We start from the raw sequence: 18,053 nt of genomic DNA on the forward strand, positions 1-18,053 counted from the left end.
TGAAGGTTTTCGAAGATGCAGAATTGGAGGCATTACTTGATCAAAACTCGTGTCAAACGCAACAAGAATTGGAAAGATCAATGGCAGTGCCGCAACAATCCATTTTTCCAGAATTCACTTCGTATTGCATTGTATCTTTCTTATGTCAGTGGCGCACGCTTCCCTTTGTTATAAGTTGTGAATATTGTGATATAATTCACATGATGGATTTGATTCCGAAATATGAGTACTTTTTATGATTGAAAATTAACGAATTGAAAATTGCAATATTAGTATGATATGAGGGTAGCTGATCAAAATAATAGATGATACGAAAAGAAACAAACATAGTTGAGCCAATAATTATCTGATCCACCCACCTCCTGATCTGAGAAAATCACATTTATCCCTAAAATAAACGATTTTTCCATCGGATCTTCGAGCTTTAGTGAAAGAAGCAGCACCAAAAATCGTGAAAAATGAGTGGGTTTTTCCCATAATATCGTAAATACTTTGCCATGACCCCAGGAAATAATCCATGGCTACACTTTGCCGTGCAATAAGAAATATAGAGTAATAATAAAAAAATCAACCTCCACCATTATTATTTGAAAAATTCAGTTATCGCAGTTGATTCTTATCTGTTTAATAATCGTAATGGTTGTTGATTTTTAATCTTGTTCGTTGTCTGATATGGTATCATTGATAGCACAATACACTCACTGACATATAGTCTGAGAGCCAGTGGACAGCAGACCATACATATTTTAGGACAGCCTAAAATTTCCTTAGTGAGTCTTTTTTACCTACCAATTATGATGTGGGGGCTAGTACTAACTAAGCGCGATTGCGGTGGCCTCAGCTACACTCAGAAGCAACAGGTGTGATAATCAAATTTTATGAGTGAAAAAGTTTCCTAGAATACTTTTGAAACAAATTTTCTTTTTTATTTTGAAAATTTCTGTCACCACTTCAGAACTTTCAGAATCATCTGCTGTTTCTTTTTTGAATAGCTATAAGAGTGTTTTTTGACATATCCCAACGGCAGTTTTTCAAATATACTTTTTTTTGTATGTTTTAATTATTTTATGGATTTAAACATTTTTTTCGCAATTGATCTTATCTAATATAAATTTTTTGTGAGTTTATATTATTAGGTACACTTGGACGAAGTTACAATGTCTTAGGTTTCTCTTCCAAATATTGAACTTCGTTTGTATATTACTCTCCTGAATAAATTGAATTAAATTGAAAAATAATTTTCAGCTCATAATATTATCACATTTGTCGCTCTTAAGTAAAGCTGAGGCCCCTTTAACTGCGCTCAGCTAACCCCCATAACAGACTCACTGAGGAAATTTTAGGCTTTCCCAAAATATATGTCCACTGGCTTTTAGACTAATAAGGATATCAGGTCTAAAAGTAATAATCACTACCTTCTAATAATGAAACGAGATATTTTAAGCAATTTTTCACGGAACGGAGCGCTATATAAAAATTTATATATGAATTATAAAAGAAATGTTCTCAAATGATTAGGTTATATATATATATATATATATATATATATATATATATATATATATATATATATATATATATATATATCTGTTCGGCCGTCTGTACACACGATAATTCTCTTACGGAAAATCGTAGTAACTTTCCATTGTAGGAAATTTGTTGGAAAAAAAAATCGGAAATAACATACATTGATATAACAGCGTGATTGATTCATAGAACGAGCGCTCAATATAAATGGATGTGGTGAAGAAATAATACTAAATTGGTGGATGCGCTTTAGACGAAGAATAAAATGTTTCCTCCACCAATTTCACTAAACCATGTTCCATTGGTGATGTTGATACGTGAAAGTCTTCCAAAATCAATATGTATCAAATATATTCGATTCTTTTATGTGAATTTAAGAGAACTTCAAATTTCTATTTGACTCATCACTTATTTAGTATGCAATTGAATTCATATTGATGTGTATGTGTATGTCTGTGGCGTCATCTAGGCTCGGCCGCATTATGTATGGAATCATTTTATTGAATAAGATTCCTGCAAATTTTCATTCATCAAATTTTACAACCTTTCAGGTATACCGTTAGAGATAGTAACGAATATATAATAAATAGTTTTCTATAAGATTTTTCATTTTGAAATAAAAAAAGAGCATATTTTATGAGAAATCAATGGATGTCTATTTCATTGTAAAGAGCCATAAATGATAGAAGACGATATCAACCAAATGGCTACGGTTGCAGCACCATATCATTTTCATGAAATTTTTTCATCAACCTAAGTTCTTGTATTGACTAAACTTCAGAAGCTTTAAGACCTAAGTTTTTATACGATATAAGGTGTAATGTTGTTTGTGGAAAGCTTAATTCCCAAGATCGACGAGGAATCAACAAACCTGGGTTTTCGTCAACACTACGGGCTACAATAGCAATATTCTTAGTTGTTCTTGAGCTACACACACGGTTTCGATTCTTCACACCTCTTACTTGTCCCAACAGCTCAATTTTTTCCACCAGTTTCACTATTGCCGACTGAGAAGTTGCTTCACAAAAGTGCTTTAGTCTTTTGAACTGTGTCTCCAAAATTTCACAATTTCAGTGTGTTATAAAGGGTGTTTTTTTTAGAGATATAGAACTTTAAATTGCAATAAAACAACGATGGATTATTCGATTGACATGAATTTCATTTATCCGCAAGATAATCTTGTGGCATTACATTTTAAATATGATTTCTGGCATATGACCGCCACGGCTGGCTCGGATGTAGTCCAATCTGGACGTCGAATTTTCGATGACTTTTTCCAACATTTGTGGCCGTACATCGGCAATAACACGGCGAATGCTGTCTTCCAAATGGTCAAGGGTTTGTGGCTTATTCGCATAAACCAATGACTTTACATAGCCCCACAGAAAGTATTCTAGCGGTGTTAAATCACAAGATCTTGGAGGCCAATTCACAGGTCCAAAACGTGAAATTAGGCAGTCACCAAACGTGCCTTTCAATAAATCGATTGTGGCACGAGCTGTGTGACATGTTGCGCCGTCTTGTTGGAACCACAGCTCCTGGACATCATGGTTGTTCAATTCAGGAATGAAAAAGTTAGTAATCATGGCTCTATACCGATCACCATTGACTGTAACGTTCTGGCCATCATCGTTTTTGAAGGAGTACGGTCCAATGATTCCACCAGCCCATAAAGCGCACCAAACAGTCAGTTTTTCTGGATGTAACGGTGTTTCGACATACACTTGAGGATTAACTTCACTCCAAATGCGGCAGTTTTGTTTGTTGACGTAGCCATTCAACCAGAAGTGCGCTTCATCGCTAATGGACGTAGTGCGCGATACGTATTCCGCACGGAACCATTATTTTCGAAATAAAATTGCACTATTTGCAATCGCGTTGTTCAGGCGTAAGTCTATTCATAATGAATTGCCAAACCAAACTGAGAATAAATCACTTGACAGCTGTTAAATCGGTCGCCATCTTGAATAGTAATGCCATCTAAAAGTTATATACCTCGAAAAAAACACCCTTTTTTTTAGTAATGGCGTAGTTTTTATTTGTCAGATGTCAAAGTATAACATCTTCAAAAGTGACAGCTGCCCAGATAGCGGACTATTCAAAATGAAACATCTTGGAAATCGTTGCTGTATTAAAAAAAAAACCAATAGGACTCACCATAACTTAATAATATCAAAAATTCCGAGTGACTTATATTGAAAAAACACCTGAAGATCTCGAAAGTGAGGGTTGGTAGGAAGAATCTCCTATTTTTCATGTAAAAATATTTTCATTACGAAGAATACCTCATATAATATTAGACACCTAACTCTTTTCTAACTAGAGATGTTGCTGGTCCCTGTATGTAAAATGATCTCTCGAAACCCAAATTTCAGCAGGAACGTATCAACATTCTGTGCTCTCCAATAGGCGCATGAATGAAGTAGCGCTCAGAGGCGGCTCATGAATTCAACTAGATGGAAAGAAATAGATAAGAGTGTTAAATTTGCGGTGGGTGTTTGTTAAGCTTGTTCACTAACACTTTATTAAGGCTAGGGGTAATCTGGGTAGCTTAAAGTTGACAATAATTCCTGCTGTGTATTTAAAGTTGTCTAATCGTTCGATTAACACCTTCCAGTGTCAACTTGGCCTACCTACCACATCCGGGAGTACTACTAGTACGGTACGTTGTCTTTGGTACTCTGGTAGTACCTACTTAAGACATTCACTTTAGACCGCACGCATGCGTTAAAGAACGCAAGAATTTTACTCAACTTCTTTGGAAACAGTCAGTGCGAAGAACTCATACCATCTAAATAGCGAAAGTATAATATATGGTGTCTCCCCAACTTTGACGTTTCCCACGAAAACGAAATGTGTCGCTAATTTTTTTTTTTTTTTGAGTGTGGTGGAGTGCAAGTTTGTGCGGCATCCAAGATTATTTTCAGACGGATGAGATAGCCAGAGAAGGTGAGATTTTGATGTTTGATTACCCAATTGCACGATTATGTTATATGTATGTCAATTAGAAATTGCTTTGGAGAACTTGAATGAGCATTCTTATTGCTTTCGATGTAAAGAATTGACACTTCCGTACTAATTTTAACTTTGTTTGTGTATCTTCTAGTCTGGATCTTTTAGTCTAGTCTAGTCTACTAACACACTTTCTTACGAATTAAGCTCATTAGAGTGTAAATGATTTAATATGTATTTAATTGGTTGTAAAATTAAGTCGAAATTTATTCTTTCTTTAATTTTTTCGTTAATAGCTCCTGACATACTTTTACCTTCGCGTGTTTGGACGTTCACATTTGAAGATTATGTGTTTATTCCTCAAATAATCGAAATTGTAATTTTTTCAAGAAGCTCTCATTGATTGATTGTAGAAAACGTATTAGTAGTTGTGTTTGCACGATTTTCATCTATACTCACGCGGATTTTTGAAGACATCTTTGGACATGGAACCATTTTATCTGAAATGTGTTTTACAATTGATAAAAAAAAATAATTTTATGTCCATACCAATAGAAAATTAATTAGTTAGTTTGGTGTTTCTTTTCGAATGAATCACGTTGAAGTTAATACATCCAGAATTGAAAACTTGCAAAGTAGTTTGGTGCAATAGACCCTAGCATCGCTAACGCATATTTTTGGCAACAGCATTATTTTTCTATTTGTAAATTCGACAAAATGCAAAGTAGTTTGTTGTCTATTGCACCAAACTACTCTGCAATTTTTCACTTTTCAAATGAATCATGTTGCAGTAAAAATATCCAGAATAGAAAACTTGCGGAGTAGTTTGATGCAATAGACCATAGCATCGCTAACGCATATTTTTGGCAACAGCATTATTTTTCTCTTTGTAAATTCGACAAAATGCAAAGTAGTTTGCTGTCTACTGCACCAAACTACTCTGCAACTTTACACTTTTCAAATGAATCATGTTGCAGTAAAAATAACCAGAATAGAAAACTTGCAAAGTAGTTTGGTGCAATCGACCCTAGCATCGCTATCGCATATTTTTAGCAACAGCATTATTTTTCTCTTTGTAAATTCGACAAAATGCAAAGTAGTTTGCTGTCTACTGCACCAAACTACTCTGCAACTTTTCACTTTTCAAATGAATCATGATGTAGTAAAAATATCCAAAATAGAAAACTTGCAAAGTAGTTTGGTGCAATCGACCCTAGCATCGCTATCGCATATTTTTAGCAACAGCAATATTTTTATCTTTGTAAATTCGACAAAATGCAAAGTAGTTTGCTGACTATTGCACCAAACTACTCTGCAACTTTTCAAATGAATCATGATGTAGTTAAAATATCCAAAATAGAAAACTTGCAAAGTAGTTTGGTGCAATCGACCCTAGCATCGCTATCGCATATTTTTAGCAACAGCATTATTTTTCTCTTTGTAAATTCGACAAAATGCAAAGTAGTTTGCTGACTATTGCACCAAACTACTCTGCAACTTTTCAAATGAATCATGATGTAGTAAAAATATCCAAAATAGAAAACTTGCGGAGTAGTTTGGTGCAATTGACCCTAGCATTGTTAACGCATATTTTTGTGCAACAGCATTATTTTCACTTTGTAAATTTGACAAAATGCAAAGTAGATTGATGTCTATTGCACCAAACTACTCTGTAACTTTTCAAATGAATCAAATTGCAGTGAATACATCCTAATTGAAAACTTGCAAAGTAGTTTGGTACGATAGATCCCTAGCATTGCTTGCATATTTTTGTGCAAAAGGAATATTTTATACTTTGCAAATTCGACAAAATGCAAAGTAGTTTGGTATCTTTCGCACCATACTACTCTGCAACTTTTCACTTTTCAAATGAATCACGTTGCAGTATTTTCAAGAGAGTTTGGTGCAATAGACCCTAGCAACGGTAACGCATATTTTTTGCAAAAGCTTTATTTTTCACTTTGCAAAATCGACACTTGTCGACCAAACTACTTTGTACTTACAAAGTAGTTTGGTTTATATTTCACCAAATTACTCTGCAACTTTCCCCTTCTCAAATGAATCACGTTGCAGTAAATACATCCAGAATTGAGAGCTGGCAAAGTAGTTTGGTGCAATAGACCCCTAGCATTGCTAACGCATATCATTGTGCAACAGCATTCTTTTTCACTTTGCAAATTCAACCAAATGCATGTAGTTATGTGTCTATAGTACCAAACTATACTCTGCAACTTCTCAAATGAATCACGTTACAGTAAATACATCCAGAATTGAAAACTTGCATAGTAGTTTGGTGCAATAGACCCTAGTATTGCTAACGCAAATTTTTCTGCAAAAGCTTTATTTTTCACTTTGCAAATTCGATAAGATGCGAAGTAGTTATGTGTCTATTGCACCAAACTACTCTGCAAATTTTCAAATGAACTACGTTGCAGTGAATACATCCAAAATTGAAAACTTGCAAAGAAGTTTGCTAGCATTGCTATCGCATATTTTTGTGCAAAAGCATTGTTTTTCCCTTTTGGAATTCGACAAAATGCAAGGTATCATTGGGTCTATTGCACCAAACTACTATGCAACTTTTCACTTTTCAAATGAATCACGTTGCAGTAAATACATCCAGAATTGCAAACTCGCAATGCAAAATAGTTTGATGCAATGGTATTGCTAAGGTCTATTTTGTTCAAAACCATTCATTTGAATGAAAAGTAAATTGCATTCTGTCGAATGCAAAGAAGTTTGATGTCTATTGCCCCTACTCTTTACTTTTCATTTTTCAAATGAACGTTGCAATGAAGTGGCAGTAAATACTTGCAAAGTAGTTTGGTACAATAGATCCTAGCATTGCTAAAGCATATTTTTGTGCAAAATTCTTACTTTTCACTCTTCAAATTTGATAAAATGCAAAGTAGTTTGGTGCCTATAGTACCAAACTACTCCGTTACATTTCATTTGTCAAATGATTATGTACGGTGCACGAAAAACATCCACAATTAATAAGTGCTATGTGAAAAGTCAAGGAAATCTTCCAAAATAGTTTGATACAGCAGACCTTAGCATTACTCAACGCATATATTTTTATGCAACAGCATTATTTTAACTCTGCAAATTTGACGCAATGGAAATTAAAAAGTTGCTAAGTATTACTATATGTATAGTTCATTTCCTGCATAGTTTTTCGAAAATAAAAATTCGCAAACAGCTTTCCACTGGCGTCCAACCAACGCAATAAAATAACATAAAGAACAGTATGATCTGTCGGCAAGACATGACCATGAAACAACAATTTTAAATTTGAGGAGAAAACATTCCTATCTAGGATGATTCATCATCTGAAGATCGAAAAAAATGATTCATTTATCTGAAATTTGTGGTGGTTTCATGGGAACAAGAAATGAATTGATTCTTATTGCCATTTCGTAAGGTTGAGAATTTTAAATGGCAATTCATTTGGTATATACCCAGACTAGACTCGGATAAGGAGACCTTCGATTTCTATTAAGCAACATCTTGCTTTTCCAGATGACACCTGCCTGATGCCTGAATTATGCAATAACTTGAGTCAGTTTTATTCTTGCCAACCTTTTTAGTAGTAGGAACTTCAAATAATAGCATTATGTTAGTTTATATGCAGGGTGTTCCTAAATAATCCTTGTGCAATTAAAAAAATTGTTGATACTTTGCGAATTTTCGGTATTTACTACTATTTTCGAGAAATGAATTATTTTGACTTTTTTAGTGACTCAGGGAGAATCGTTTAACATATTTTTTCTCGAAAACAGAAGTAGATACGAAAAAATTGCAAGAGAAAAAAAAAGTAATGAAAGTAGCAGAACTTCGTTTCCATATCTTGTTTGTTTTTCCAGATTAGGAAAATTCTGTTGAATGATTTAAATTCATACATTGTTTCCTATGAATTTCTTTTTCCCATTTTCTTATAAGGTTTGAATTCATATTTATTTTCGTAATTCAAAATCTATCCATCTACTGGGTCTTAGTAGATGAAAGCGACAAACTGCAGATGTGATTCTATATGAAAAAATAATGAAATTTATCTGAAAGACTTACTATTTATTTAATGCTCTGAAAGTTCAAGATATTCAAATGGAATTTGATGAGTTTCAAGTGGAAGTTAATACTCATTTATTGACATGCAATAAAGAATTTCATATCATCATTGAAGCGCATATTTTTAAAGAAAGAATGTTACGCCATTTTTCAAGCTAAAATCAATTTTGAATTCCTAGTTCAATTTGTGACAAAAAATATTTTTTATTTCCTTAATTAATTATCTATTATGAAATACTTCTTGATAATGTATTAAAGTTAAGATGTTTAATTTTTTGCATTACCTATAACGGCGCCTCATAGGAAAAAAGTTTTTGGAATTATTTGTCGCAAATTGAACGAGTAATTCAAAAATTATTTTAGGTTGATTCGAAATATCTCAGTGGCGTACCATTTCTTCTTTCAAAAAATTGAGAGCAATAAATAAATAGTTAGTTTTCAAGAAAAACTTTATCTCCTATATATCGAAATACGAACTATTTGTAAACTTCATTCCCAAGTTTATCGCACTTATTCACTAACACGCTGTATAAGAAAAAGAGTTACGTTTTTATTGAGTGAAAGGTATATTCATTGGAACGAAGGCAGCACATCTATTGAATGAAAATATCACTTCCAGCGATATATCTTCGATAAATACCTCAACATTTGAGAATAACAATGGTCTATTCTCACCACGTCATTGCACAAAGAAGAGAGAATCGGTTTAATCGATAACAATCGCTGATCTTCTCTCTATTGTTTTGTTGTAGGTATTGTAAATCGGATAATGAATAGATTACATCGGAAAATCCTGAAATTTCGGAAACTAAGAATTTTTTTAGAGATATTTGGATCATGCTTCTTCATAAATTAAAATAAGTTGGTACGTTGTTCATTTCATTTTATTTACCTTCTTTGAATTTGGATTTGGTTTTTGTAACACAACTGGTATCTAAAATATAATAACAATAATAATAATAATAAACATATTTATTGATCCTTTGGGCCATAACAATGTATGTATAGGACAAGTCAAAAAGGAAATGAAAAATAATTCAAATATTTTCTAAATTAACAGAAAAATATTCATTCACACTGTTAAAACACTTATGTACAAGTTGAGTCGCAAACAATTTTTTTGAACCTTATGTTTAATCAAATGCCATTTGAAAGCGTTATTATTCACAACGCCAATTTTCGTACTTATCATCCTTTATGGGAAATTTGGAAAATCAATTTTTGTAGATTTTTGTGGATACTATTTGCTTTCTACTCGATTATCTCGAAAATGGTACATTCTATGAAAAAAATTCAACAGACCTTTTTTTTGATGAAGCTCTGTTGATATCAGAAATGGAACCATTTTTTCGAATAAAAGACAGTGGTGGAGATTTTCAATGAGAAAAGTATCATCGCACCCCTATATCTACGCCACCCAATAATTTTGCCAAGAGACACTTACCTGATCTGAAACATTACATTATCAAAACTTCAATACCTAAAAATTAAAACAATGAAAGTAATAATACTAGAGTTATAAGTAAAAGACTGGGATTTTCTTCAAACATTAACACCCTGTATCTCGAAAACGAAGCTCGTTAGGATATATGTTTTTAGGAATTTTTTTCATGAAAAGAGTTGTTCCATCCGATGCCATAGTTATTACACCAAAATCTGGACTACCCTGTATACATAATATGAATGGGAGTTTTGCAATACATCTCCAGATTAACCTAGAAATCTTCAATTCCATTCAGGTCATGCACTGATTCCCCAGAATTGATTTGTAAATATTTTCCTCATCCAAAAAATTATTCACATTCATGCGTCAATTTTCACGGAATCCCAAGAGAATATCAAAGAATCCACGATGCTCCCAACATTTCAAAATCGATTTATATATATATACAGATTTCGAAATATTCAACCTTGTCCTTCACGATGATTTAAACGTGATCAGATTGATTCATCTCCAGTAGTGAACATCCACTCCTTCTCTATAGCCAATGACAAAAATTCCTGTGACAATGCTACCAAACTCTTCGTCAGATCACAAAGTGCTGCAATAGTGAATATAAAGATCATAGCCAGCGTCAATGTTGGGAAAGGTTACTCGTTTACTCTGACGTTGATGTCTCCGATAAAATGTGAAAGGAACTAGAGATACATTGTTGAACGATTCTCGGATTGATTTGTTGAGATTAAACTTGAATGAAATTCGAAAGTTGAATCAATTGATTTCTGGGTATTAACAATTTACTTAATAAGTTACGGGCCCAACCAGTGAAAACACTTTTTTTTTAAGTGTTCAGATGAATTAAAGGTATAATTATCGCTTTATTTTCATCGAAAAGAGTGTTCAAAACGATGACAATTCAAATTTTCACAAAATACCCGAAATATCTCTAGTAGAATATTTTTTAAAATATTCTGCCTTTTCAGTATTCATCACTATTTATCACAAAAATTCGACTTTATTCGTGAATATAGTCACCTCCAAAAGTGATACATTAACTCCAAAGATTCTCTTATTTTTCAATACCCTTTCTATAGAAAGATCCGTCTTTGTTTTCACTTCCTCATTAGAGCCAAATTTCTTTTCCTGGAGCATTCTTCTGAGGTCTGAGCCAGTAATCACTGTGAGCCAGATATGGTGAATAAAGTGGTCAAGCAATTGGAAGCACAATGCTTCAATTTTTACCATTGTTTCATCGAATTGTAACAAGGAGTATTGACTCGATGAAAGAGATTTTTTTTTCTTTTGCATTTGAGTACTTTTTCCTTCATTTCTGCACTCAATCGATCCAATTATATTCACTATTGGTGGTTTTACCTTTATCGAGATAGTCAATAACCAATACTCCATGCACGTCTCAAAATACTGATGCCATAACTTTACCAGCTGATGCTTGATATTTTGGTCACTTTGGAAGGCTTTCACCGACTATTTTTCACTCAGCTGAGAGTCTCTATGACTCAGGAATATATAGATGAATCCATGTTTCCCCACTGTCACGAATCGATGCAAAAATCCTGTTTATAACGCTTAAACATTACGATGTGGCTGCTTTTGATAAGCGGTGAACTAGCGAGACATCCAGCTTTCTCATGGGCAAATTTTCATGCAAAATAGTGAATATACATGATTTGGTCGCTTTCAAGAGGAAATGATCGAGTTTCAAGTTTCTATAGTATTGGCTGGGATCCTGAGTGGGCACAGAGATCCCCAGACTTAAATCCTTGTGACTACTACCTCTGGGGTAAAATCAAAGACATGGTATTTGAAAAACAAAGCGATGGCTTGACTGAGTTAAATTAAGGATTGAAACAGCCTTTGGGAGACTCGATAGGGTTGAGATATAATATGCTTAAGTTTCAAAGAGAGACTAATCTGAAAGGGGTCGTTAATGTAAATGAAAAAAAAAATTGTCAATAAATTTGAGAAAAGAATTACCTGAGGCTTGTTGGAAAGTTAAAAACGATAAATAAGTAAGAATTATGCAAATATGTCAAAACCTCAAAAAAATGATTTTCTCATGTAACATCTATGGGAAACTTAAACTCGATTATCTCCTTTTGGAAGAGATCAAATAATATATCAAAGACCATCAAGCACTACTAATTTTTTCTCTAGAATCCAAAAAAATATTATTTGGTTGTTATGTTATCTTGGGCATAGAAAAAACCACTTATCTCTTATTTAGAAAAAATACAGGAAATGAAGAATTTCATGCAAAAATTTTGACCACTCTATGGCTTCCCTATCAAAAGTTATAAACCTCGCAAATATGGGTTTTCATTGTGAACCGCCCTGTATTTTAATCGGTAATGCCAAACTGCAGTCTGAAAATGACCTAAAGCGCAAATATCAGTAATTATTGTGATTCCCTGTTAAAACAATGATTAAAGTGCGCCATTCATAATTATTCGTTATTACTAATGAGGTGATGTGCATTGAGGAGCTGATATTACCGTTTTAACAGATTTACTCAGCTGAAACATATCAGTTACACACAATCCTGTTAACCAGACTTTAATCCGGTTGTACCTACTTCTGACGTAATATCTTATTTGTGTTTCCTATTTACAAATAGCATCTCTCATCCATGTAAGGAAGCAACCTCAATAATTCCTTCAACTATTCAGCTTTAAGTCATTGGTGACTGTCTCCAGGTCTATATGTGATTGTGTGTAACGCTTTCTTGTGAATTTTGGAGAAATAGAGCTCAAATTTGGAGCAACCATGTTGATTCACAGTCCTTGAATGCAATCTCAAATTGACGTAAATTTCTAAATTTTCCAATTTTTTTCGATAATTTCATGTAAACAAACTACAGATCGCAATTTTTGAGAAATGAATTTGAAACTTGAGAGGCTGGTGCTTCTTCGAGGACTAACGAAGTTGTTTGTTATTGATTTGAATCGTACAATTGGTTTTTGAGTTATCTAAAATTCCCCGAAATTTTGGATTCCGAGTTCGAATTTTTTCCGCATCTTTCATAGAAAATTTTTCGTTTCAACTCATGGAGAAAGAATATTTTTTCCCACGAGAAAATTTCGACGTTACCACATCTAACAAAAATACAAACCAATCTGGAATGTTGAATATTTCTCGGAATTTATCAAAATTTTTCTGAGCTAATATACTGGCACTCGAAAGTTTCCAGGATCGTAGACAGTACTCCTTAAGGATGTACTGACTTTCTGATGTATGTGCTTCAAATGTAAATCTTTCTGTAAGTCAGATCGGCATTGCAGTGCGCTGTTTCTTTCCTGTATCTCTTCTGACAGAGTATTCTTACTATTTTTCACTATCCTTCTAGTCTACCTTGTCCTTCCCTACATTCACCTTTAGCTTATCTTCGTCTCTCTTTCCAATGGTCCAAGTTTCACATCTGCAGGTCTTACACCTAGGGATTCATCAAGTCAAGTAGCTTATATTTTAAGCAACTACTCAACTTGAAAATAAAGCTTGTGACAAATTACACACTTGAACTTGACTTGATTTGAGATAATTATTGCTTGACTTGATATCAAGCTACTTGGTATTACTTAAGTTAGTATTTCTACAAGCTCGTGTGCACTTAGACAAAATATACCAACATGTTATGGTCTATACATTTATCGACTGCTAATTTTCTTCTTAAAGCATAGTCACTATTTTGAAGAATGTAGGAATAAGAACGAGACCAGGCGGAACATCAGATACTTCTATCCATTGCATTCCAGAAACCTGACTGAAAGAAATATGTTCTCTATGGCAATAAGACTTTTTGAATCTCTACCAGAAAGAATTAAAGAACTTAGTAACTTAAGGTCATTCAAAAAAAAAGTCTACAAGCAGATTATAAGCTGTGAACCATATTCTGTAAAGGGGTTCTTAGATAATGTAGGATTGTAAAGTTTATTTTTTTTTTTTGACATGCCTTCCTTTTATTGTTTGTAATGTACAATGCAATGACTGTGATAGTGAATAAAATATTTCTATTTCTATTCATCTTCAAAGAATAAATAACTGAGTTTGACATCGATCACTCAAGTTTATTTGAGAAATCTTCCTTAAACCGAGCAAATGAAATGGCTTGGCTTTATGAAGAGGACAAATTCCTGACTTGACAATGAAAAACTATTAGCTACTTTACTTGAACCAAGTCAGAAGTGTTAGCAGCTGATCTTTGTTTTGAAAGGCTCTATTTGCTTGAGTTAATCATGTTATCATACGATTTTGAAATGGATAGTTCTCCCCTTCTATAAGGATTTAGAACTTCAGTTGAGTGACAGTATAAAAGATCTATCATCAGATATTTCCAAAAAAAATTGAATACCTTCCTGAATCATGTAATGGAAATAATAAATTGCAAACAATCACGAATATGGCTACTACATCATGACCACATCTTCATGACGTAATTTGTTTCAATAACTGTACAAGCGTCGGTGCGGTAAATAGAGTTAATATAGGTAACAGACTCGCCATACATCTGCTTCTCGAAGATGTGTTAAAATTTAATCGTTCCATTTAATTGTTGCACGATTTAATAATTCCTAATTGTTCCGATTGAATTAAAATGTAGGTTATAACAGCAGGTTGTGGTTTGGTTCATGAACAATACCGCTATAGTATTAATCGTTAATGTGATCTATGGTTTTTATAGCATGAAGTACTTTTATACCATATAAGTCACATTGAAAACATGCTATTTGAATGGCAAAATGAATTTTGTCTAAACGACATTGTAGTATTTCCAAATCAAACAAGTAACAAGGGAGCTGAGTGATTTTGATCTTAGATGATCAATAATAAACCTTATTACCTTTTAGATATGGAAATGAGGAGTCTAATTTTTTTCATTATTTTAAGATTTCATATATTCCAAAACGAAAATGTTGACAATATTAATATCAGTTCCTAATGTTGAACTTCGAATTCACAAACTTCACTTTAACCCGCAATCGTATGCGTATAAAATTAATCGAATAAGACCAGCTTCAAAGAATTTTCCAAGGGTTCCTGCCAATTGAAAAGTCCCCGGTCTGATGAACAAATGGCGGTGCTAGTATTAAATTCATATGATTTTTAGTTAGTACCGCAACATTCAAACGATACGTGTCAAAATTTTTGACGGCAAGGTTTTCAAAGAATTTATTAATTAAAGAATTATTTAAATCCAACAAACGACAAGTTGTGTTGTGTGTATTAGGCCAATTGATAAGTCCCCGGTTTGATGAACAGATAGCGATGCTAGTATTAAATCCATATGATTTTTAGTTAGTACCAACCTTCAAACGATACGTGTCAAAATTTGACAGCAGTCCGACCATTAGTTTGTGAGATATTGCGTTGTGAGTGTAGCTACTTTTGTTATTAGAAGAAAGATAGAAGTGTGCTGATAAAATATTGCTTTTTGAAGGGTTGAAGCAAAATCTTGGCTTGATGAAAAGTTTCCAGGGTCTGCACAAGGAAAATCAACCATCATTGATTAGTATGCCAAGTTTGAACGTAGTGAAATGAGCACCGAAGACGACGAACGCAGTGGACGCCCAAAAGAGGCTGTCACCGAAGAAAAAATCGAAAAAGTTCACAAAATAATTTTGAGGCCGTAAAGTAAAGTTGATCGAGATATCAGACATTATGAAGATATCATCTGAACGTGTACATCATTCACGAATATTTGTACATGAGAAAGCTGTGTGCATTATGGGTGCCACGCAAGCTCACAATCGATCAAAAGCAACAATGTGTTGATGATTCTGAGCAGTGTTTGAAGCTGTTTGAGAGCAATAAACCTGAATTTTTGCGTCGATATGTGACAATGGATGAAACATGGCTCCATCATTTCACTACGGAATCCAATCGACAGTCAGTTGAGTGGACTGCACACAATGAACCAACTCCAAAGCTTGGAAAAATGCAACAGTCACCTGGCAAGGTTACGGCAGCAGTATTCTGGGATGCGCAAGGTATAATATTCATTGATTGCCTCCAAAAGGGCCAGACAATCAACAGCGATAATTAAATAGCGTTATTGGATCGTTTAAAAAATCGTTTAAAGGATGTAAAAAGGAAGAAAAAAAGTGCTGTTTCATCAAACAATGCGCCGTGTTACAAATCAATAAAAACAATGGCAAAATTGCATGAATTGGGCTTCGAATTGCTTCGGCATCCACCGTATTCGCCAGATCTGGCCCCCAGCAACTTTTTCCTGTTCTCAGACCTCAAAAGAACGCTCGCTGGAAAGAAACTTAGCGCCAATGAAGAAGTAATCGCCGAAACTGAGGCCTATTTTGAAGCGAAAGACAAATCGTACTACAAAAATGGTATTGAAAAGTTGAAAAGATCACTATAATCGCTGTATCGCCCTCGAAGGCAACTATGTTGAATAATAAAATGGAATTTTGCCAAAAGAAAACGTGTTTCATTATGGTAGACCGGGGACTTTTCAATTGGCCTGTTATATGGGCGTCCATAGTTTTCTCCTAGATCCAAACCCCTCCAACCATATCCACCGAGCTCCAATGAATATTAAAATAAAGTCATGCATGTTACGTATTTCTGCAATCCATCGATGCATTCGATTTCATGAATGTGACGCAACACAAAAACCGATCACTTACGAAATTGAACAGGTTTCTTGAGATTGTGGTTGTTACTACCAAGTGTAGGTACGCCTCGAGTGTATTTTGCGAAAAATCCTCAACTTTCTCCGCAGGATACTCATATTTCGGTAACCCGTTGGATTTGCGAGTACAAGAACCGATTCCCAAGGTGGTGAATCAAATTGAGCATGATCGGTTGACTCAATTTTAACAGACAGAGGATTGTGTGTAAGTGAAAGTGGGTCAAAACACGTAAACGTACAAAGAATTTAAGTCGATTAAGTGATTCTGTCGACAACAGCTGTTACCTTTTGGGGTAACATTTAGACGTTGTATTTATGGATTGTTTCTTTGTCGAAGAGCTTCAGTTTTCAAGTTAGCTTTATCGTTTCCAATTTTCATTTATTGAATAATTGGGAGTGAATATCGAAGAGAAAACTACGTTGAAAAATTCTTCCAAATTGATTATTTTCACTATAATAAATGAATTGAAAATAGTTCAGACAATCATAGTACCAAAAAATATAATCGACGTTTGAAGAATTTTTCTCTATTTCAGTATCGTAATGAATTCATTACAGTTCTAAAAACAGTGCTGTAATGAACTCATTACAGTATCTTTTTCAGTAATATTTTTCGTTTTGTGTTTTGTGTTTTTGTCTATACTGACTTCCAATCCTATCAAATTTCAACAAACGTCAATAATAATAATAATAATATAATATTCCTTAAATTCACCATCATTCATTCACCATTTGGATATAGTGAAATGATTTGCAACATTATTCGCAATTTTTCTTAATTCTGGTGGTGTTAATTCGATTTTGTCAGACATTATTCACGAATTTAATGCGTAATTATAAATTATTTCAAAATTCGAAACGTACGATTTATATTCAAATTCCGTAATCTGTCAATTTTCGTAACAGTCACACCAACTGCCAAGATACAATACAAAAGTCACTAGAATTTTTATTGAATTTCGGCAATATTTCACAAAACTTGAGTGAAATAGAGAAAATAACTAATACTCGTTGCAGAAGGCAATTCCAATACTCATGCGTTCTAAAACTCGCTCGTTCGTCGCTCGTTTTCGAATTTCGCATTCTTATTGGAATGGGAGCCTATTCTGCAACTTGTTTTAGAATATACTATTAAATGTGATATTGACAATAGCAGAAGGAAAAATTTCATTTCAATTAGGTAAACAATTTCCACCGCGAAAAATTTGATAAGTAAATAATTTGCTTAACTGGTCTAAAAATTGAGTTATGTATATTCTGAAATAAGTTACAGAATGGGCTCCTATTCTATTACGAATGCGAAATTCGAGAACGAGCGACGAAGGAGCGAGTTTTCGAACGCATGAGTGATGGAATTGCCTTCTGCAACGAGTATTAGACGATATTTTCTCTATTTCAGTCAAG

General features: G+C 33.8%; 1 protein-coding gene across 2 annotated transcripts in view; it reads left to right on the forward strand.

Moving 5' to 3' along the window:
• Positions 1-4,227: 4,227 nt before the first annotated feature.
• The window catches only part of LOC123677508 (chitin synthase chs-2), a 46,994-nt gene continuing 33,168 nt past the window's right edge, over positions 4,228-18,053 (forward strand). Inside the window, exon 1 of one of the 2 annotated variants that reach the window (XM_045614070.1) lies at positions 4,228-4,476. The gene's annotated coding sequence lies outside the window, so the exon portion shown is untranslated. The remainder of the gene's footprint in view (positions 4,477-18,053) is intronic. The other variant, XM_045614069.1, reaches the window with a different exon arrangement.

Source organism: Harmonia axyridis, chromosome 4 (assembly GCF_914767665.1).
Source record: "Harmonia axyridis chromosome 4, icHarAxyr1.1, whole genome shotgun sequence".
In the NCBI taxonomy this organism is placed as follows: Eukaryota; Metazoa; Arthropoda; class Insecta; order Coleoptera; family Coccinellidae; genus Harmonia; species Harmonia axyridis.